Source organism: Cephus cinctus, unplaced genomic scaffold (assembly GCF_000341935.2).
Source record: "Cephus cinctus unplaced genomic scaffold, Ccin1 Ccin1_scaffold1719, whole genome shotgun sequence".
In the NCBI taxonomy this organism is placed as follows: Eukaryota; Metazoa; Arthropoda; class Insecta; order Hymenoptera; family Cephidae; genus Cephus; species Cephus cinctus.
Window position 1 is genome coordinate 113,634 of NW_014333959.1, and position 5,478 is coordinate 119,111.

The following is a 5,478-nucleotide window of genomic DNA, read 5'->3' on the forward strand; positions in this document are numbered from 1 at the left end:
CTCCTCCTCTCATCCCTCACCCGCTCCGACCAATCCCCTTACCGCTCTTACACGCTTCTCAGTCACCTCAACGCGCAACGTCACGTACAGGCGCATACACATGCCGATCTCCGTAAGCGTACCTACGCGTGCAAGTACGAAACGAGCGACATGTACATACGTATACACACACCAATCCCATCCCTTTCTCTTGATTTTGAACGCAGCGTCGTTTCCATGCTCGCGACAGACCCCTTCATAAGGGAACAGTCAGAAGCCGATCCTGCCGTTTCTCTGCCGATACCAACGAAACCGATCGACCTGACTTCGGGGATCGCCGACCTCATCGGGTAAATTGTGTATCGAGTAAAATCGGTGCAGTCGCGCTCGGCCATCATTCTACACGGTGAACCGTAGCGGGTGTGACGTTATGACGCTCGTATCCAAACGGCGAAACTACGACGAAGCCAGAGGAGAACGCCGAGCGTCCCGACGCCCAATCGATCCCTCTCGTCATTGCTCCCGGGGTTCTCGCGTCTGCTTCCATTTCCGTATATTTATCGACGTCGCTACCCGATATTACGTATCACGTCCCTGGGTGCCCCTAGGTCGAGGGGCCCCAAGGTACCCCCCTATTCCTGCCCTGGTAACGCTTGGGGTTCGGGGTCTCTCCTGTACATCTACTTTGTGCTTTCGTTAAAATTCTCTTGGCTCGTTATCTTGTCTCGGGGTCTCCGACGGCCTGTAGTTACGGGGATCTTCGCGCTGCCGGCTGTACGATTTATTTGCACCTGTTTAACGGTACTATTTCACGAGCAACGGAGTTAAGGTACCGTGCCAGAGGGCAGTCGGAGTTTCACGAGACAATTAAGACAGATTTTTCCTATACCTGTAATACGTGAAAAGCAAAGGGTCCCCAGGGCGTGCCTGCCGGTCGGGCTTGTCAACCATTTCTCGAATACTGCCCTTTTGTCCGCGCTCGGTAAATAAATACGGCTCGAGGAAGAATTGTATAAAAGTTTCCATATAGTATTTGTACAGTGCATACAGTATATATATACAGGTTACGATTATATATATTGCGTACATATACTATACCAGGTATGGTAACGATGAATTAATCGGTGGTTCGAGTAACTATAATTTTACTTAATTAGCTTAACCGTTACCTCCACTGGACAGATATTAGTCGCCCGGCGAAACGTACGCGGCACGTTATTAGTTATCAATTACAGTCGGTGCAACCATATTGGCTCGTGACGTTCATAAAATCGACGTACGTACCGTCCGAACGGCGTAAACCACTGCTCAGGATTATCATTAACCGTATTTATGCGCAGGGACAATGTTACTAGCGACGCGCAGTCATCTGATTTATGATAGTCGTTTGGTTGGTACTACCTAGGAAACAAAAAAAGTCTATCAGTAATTCCGGCAAACAATGCGCTCCTTTGTTCCCGTCCTCGAATCTACCCCCCCCCTGCCGCCCCTAACACCGTCCAACGCGTGACAGAAAAATATCGGACGCCCCGATTCAAATAATGCAACGGTCCTCGCGCTACGATCAAAACAGAATCGCATGGCAAGCCGAACAATAATAATTGGAAATAAAAAGATAAGATAAACAGAGAAGACGCCGGACACCGTGTCGACTGACTTTGACCTCGTTAACGTTTAATTCGTTAATAGCGAGGTTAAGAGACAGCGCGAATACTTACGTGTAAAAGTGTTGTTAACAAAATTCGCGTAATCATCTACATAAATATATATATATATATACATGCCAATAAGATTTAAATAATCTTATCAGTGCAAATTCAGCAAATAATCCTCGGGTCCACATCGAGCGGTGGTGTCGCGAAATTCAAATAACCCGCCAACTTCCAACTTCTGCCTCCTAACGGTACACCCGTAATACGATTTTTCAAGCTTGAATTTATCGGCGTCTCCGGTTATTGTATCCTGGTAAGCGTGTTGTGGGTAAATAAAAGGAGAAAAGCGTCGCGATCGCCGACTACGTGAGAAATGTGACGAAAGCGAGTAGGAAAAGGTGATTCAGCCGAGGTGTAATTACGTCAAGCTATAAAGACTAACCTGAGAGACAGAGAAAGACAAAGACCACAAATTCTTTACTGATACGTATATTATGCGTGTGTATATATATATATATATACTGAAGATACGTCACCGACGAGTCCGGGCAATCGAGCGCAGACTTCGTGAGGCCTAAGGAGACTGACTGTACGGACAAGGAGAAACAACTTTTTTCGTACCTCGCCAGGACAAAGGAAGGGACCCTAGAGGAGAGACGTTGCGGTCGGCCATTAATGCTTTCGCAACGTCGAAACGCATCGGCGATTCCCTCGCGTTGCGCCTTCTTTCCGCGTCCCTTCTTCTTGTCGCCGGTGAACGAGCAAACGCGAGATAGAATAAAGTCAGTCAGAGTGAGAGAAAGAGAGACGGGGCGGGAGAGAAAAAGAGAAGAGAGTGACTAACTAGTATGTACAGAAAACTAGGTACTAGAGTACGACCAACTAGGCAGCACTTTGCTGCTGGCTAAACTATGTGGCTGACGTCCCGTTATAGTCACTAGGTGCATTCACGGTGGGCCAATAACGGTAGAGCATTCGTTACGTATCGCTAAAGGTACCGTCACAACGTCGAACAATGCACGAAACAGTGTTTTAACCTGAAATAGTCGTTTAGAAATATTGCCCAGACGAGGGGACATACGTAGACTTCATTTCTGAAGGATAATAATTGTTGATCACGAAAAAAAGTCATGTCAACGTGGTATGTAAATAAAAAATTTAAATAAAAAAATCGACTCACGTTGTACAAGATCACCGGGTCCTCGAACAATCGTCTCCTTTATCTCCAGGTATACTGTAGACGAGGGAAGAAAAAACAGCGATCCTGAATAATCCACACTGCCTTCACCTTCACTTCTGCACAGAACGGACGTTTTCTCTTTTTATTACCACAACACTGTATAAATCAAATTTATTAACTTTAAAGCACCTACAGGTATATTCGCACGAACTTTATTTATCCTCTTCTTCGACGTACGAGCCACAACAAAACTTCACAGTCCCTTCGACAATTCGTTAAGTAGATCAATGCCCGATTCAGAGGTTAAGTTCACCGAGCTGCAGTATAACGAAAATTTAAGATATTTCACGTAAATTAAATCAGCATACACGATATTTATGTTTACTCGTAGCAAGTAAAGCGCTCGCCGGTTAGTAACTAACAGACGAGGCAGTCAAGCGAGTACTGAAGACACGAAGTCCGAGCAACTATGAACGCGTGAAGATGGGACAGACCGCCGAAGAAGACTATGGCCAGGTATATCTCGGTTTGAAAAGGCGAGAACACACTGAACGAAGTAAAGGCCCATCTACACGTTCACAGAGAAGCGTACGAGACAGGCGTGTGTAATACGGGCGAAAGCGAACGGACAGGGCCGAGAATCGATGGTTGGCAGTAAGCGAAACAAGTAAGAATCAGCTGTCTTTTTTCCCTGAATTAATACAAAGCAGGAACACACGCGTATACGTCCCGACACGAGCGCACACGATCGCCCGACGAAGCGGCACAAAAGAGAGAGAGAAAAAATGAGAATCAGCATAACAGACTCGAGGAAAAACACCAACCCTCTGTAGGTAATGCAGATCGAGTCGAAAAGCAAAGGGTCACGGACACAGGAGTCGTTGTCGTCGTCGTTCGTATATCCACGAAGGACAGAGTACGGCCGGGTAACGAAACACTACCGAGAACTGTCATCGACCATCGATACCTTCGATAGAACGAAAAAAGAAGAACAAACACCAGTATCAATCCTCCGAACCAGAAAGCAGCACTACGGACAAGCCTCTCTACGCACCGTGCACTGTGTGTCCACTAGCGACGTCACGGAAAGTCCAACTTAACCTCAATCCGGTGCGTCGATCTCAATACCTTCTCCGTAGCGACCGGCACGCCGTGGAAGAGATAACTCGCTCGGTAGGTGTCTCGAGCGTATACTGACGCGACGCACGGTTACACGCGAAAGCAATTTTCGCTGGGGAATCGATCGAACCCTCCCCCTGCCCCATCACCAACCACAGTATACTATAGCTCGTTGGCTCTGGCTCACTCGGAATCTCACTCGCTTTGTCTCTCTCCCTCTCTGTCTCTCGCTGTGAGTCTCACTGGCAGTATCCGAGCGTCTTCTCTCCCTCTCGCTCTCGCTGGGTGTCGCTCCTTGGATGTCGCTCGTCCTCGACGTCCACGCGGGCGTAACGACGACGCTCCCGCGTCTCCGATCGGACACGAAATCCTTATCCACGGTAAAACCCGGCGGAGCACTGCGTGCGCGTAATCATACTTCTCGAAAGAGGCACCATGTTAATTTAACCGTCATACTTTACAGAGGAAACCCACGTGCTCTCTCTGACATCACCGCACACGTGTATAAATATATAAACACAGTGATACCGGCGCATCGATACGCCCCGCGGTACGCTCGGTGTGCGTACATAACGGACGACACTGCTACAAGCTCACGCGAAACGTCACACGTACACGGGGGGGCACGTACGTCGAAGAGTGTAAAATCTCCACGTGCTCGAGGAATAGACCAGTGCCTCGTAATCAGTCGCCACGAGCGTTACGATAAAACCGCGAGATTTGAATTTCCCGCTATATTCTCAGCACGACAGTATAATAACGTGCTACACCAAGACGCGCATTACATCCGTCGGGCTGCGGAACCTACTGATTACGTACGGAGCTAAGTAGAAGAATAACTGTCGTTGCAGAGTCGCGGCGAGGAAAGAGGATCTGTGTCAGCTCGTCGTCAGAGGCCCGCGCGTTGCATTGCACACACAAGATGGTCGTCGTCGTCGCTCGCTCGTTCGTTCTGTTCGTTCTCTCCCCAACGGTCCTCGACTCTGGGCTGCCTTGGCTTGCCTCGCTACGGTTCCACCGCCTGCTAACAGCAGTTGGCTTTACCCGGCATTTCCCCTCCCTCGGGTCTTCCCCGAGCCGCCGGCGTCTCCGTCGTCGCTCAACCTTCTCACTCTCTCTCTCTCTCTCTGTGTTCCTCTCGCGCGCGCGTCACCGTGCAGACGACCAGCGAGCGAGACAGAACGAACTCCCGGCTTCACCCCGGCCCCTCTTGCTCCTCGTACCAGTTCAGTCCCTAGCCCCTTGGACGCCTCTAGCACCACCCGCGAATCCGACGACGAGAGAGAACCCACCGACCGACGGTCGGACGGACAGGCAGACAGACGGACAGACGAACAGAGCGACCAAAGCTTCTGCCGCTCTCCGTCCCCTTTCGCCCATTCTCACTCTATCTCTCTCTCTTTCTCTCTCTCTCTCTCTCTCTCTCTTCATTTCTCTCTCACCTTCGTTTATTCTCTCTTTCTCACTCTTACACGCTTACGACGCTGAGCATCGAGTTCGTTCGTTACCTCGCCGCTTCGTCTCCGACACTCTTCCCCCCCCCCCCCC

At 49.5% G+C, this 5,478-nt stretch overlaps 1 protein-coding gene across 32 annotated transcripts in view; it reads right to left on the bottom strand.

Annotated features, from left to right (window-relative positions):
- The window catches only part of LOC107273550 (bromodomain adjacent to zinc finger domain protein 2B), a 72,189-nt gene that overhangs the window by 46,018 nt on the left and 20,693 nt on the right, over window positions 1-5,478 (bottom strand). For 9 of the 32 annotated variants that reach the window (XM_015751883.2, XM_025090917.1, XM_025090927.1 and 6 more), the window contains exon 1: window positions 2,812-4,734. The exons of 3 other annotated variants lie outside the window; for them this stretch is intronic. The gene's annotated coding sequence lies outside the window, so the exon portion shown is untranslated. 20 more of the 32 variants (XM_015751884.2, XM_025090914.1, XM_025090919.1 and 17 more) reach the window with 9 other exon arrangements.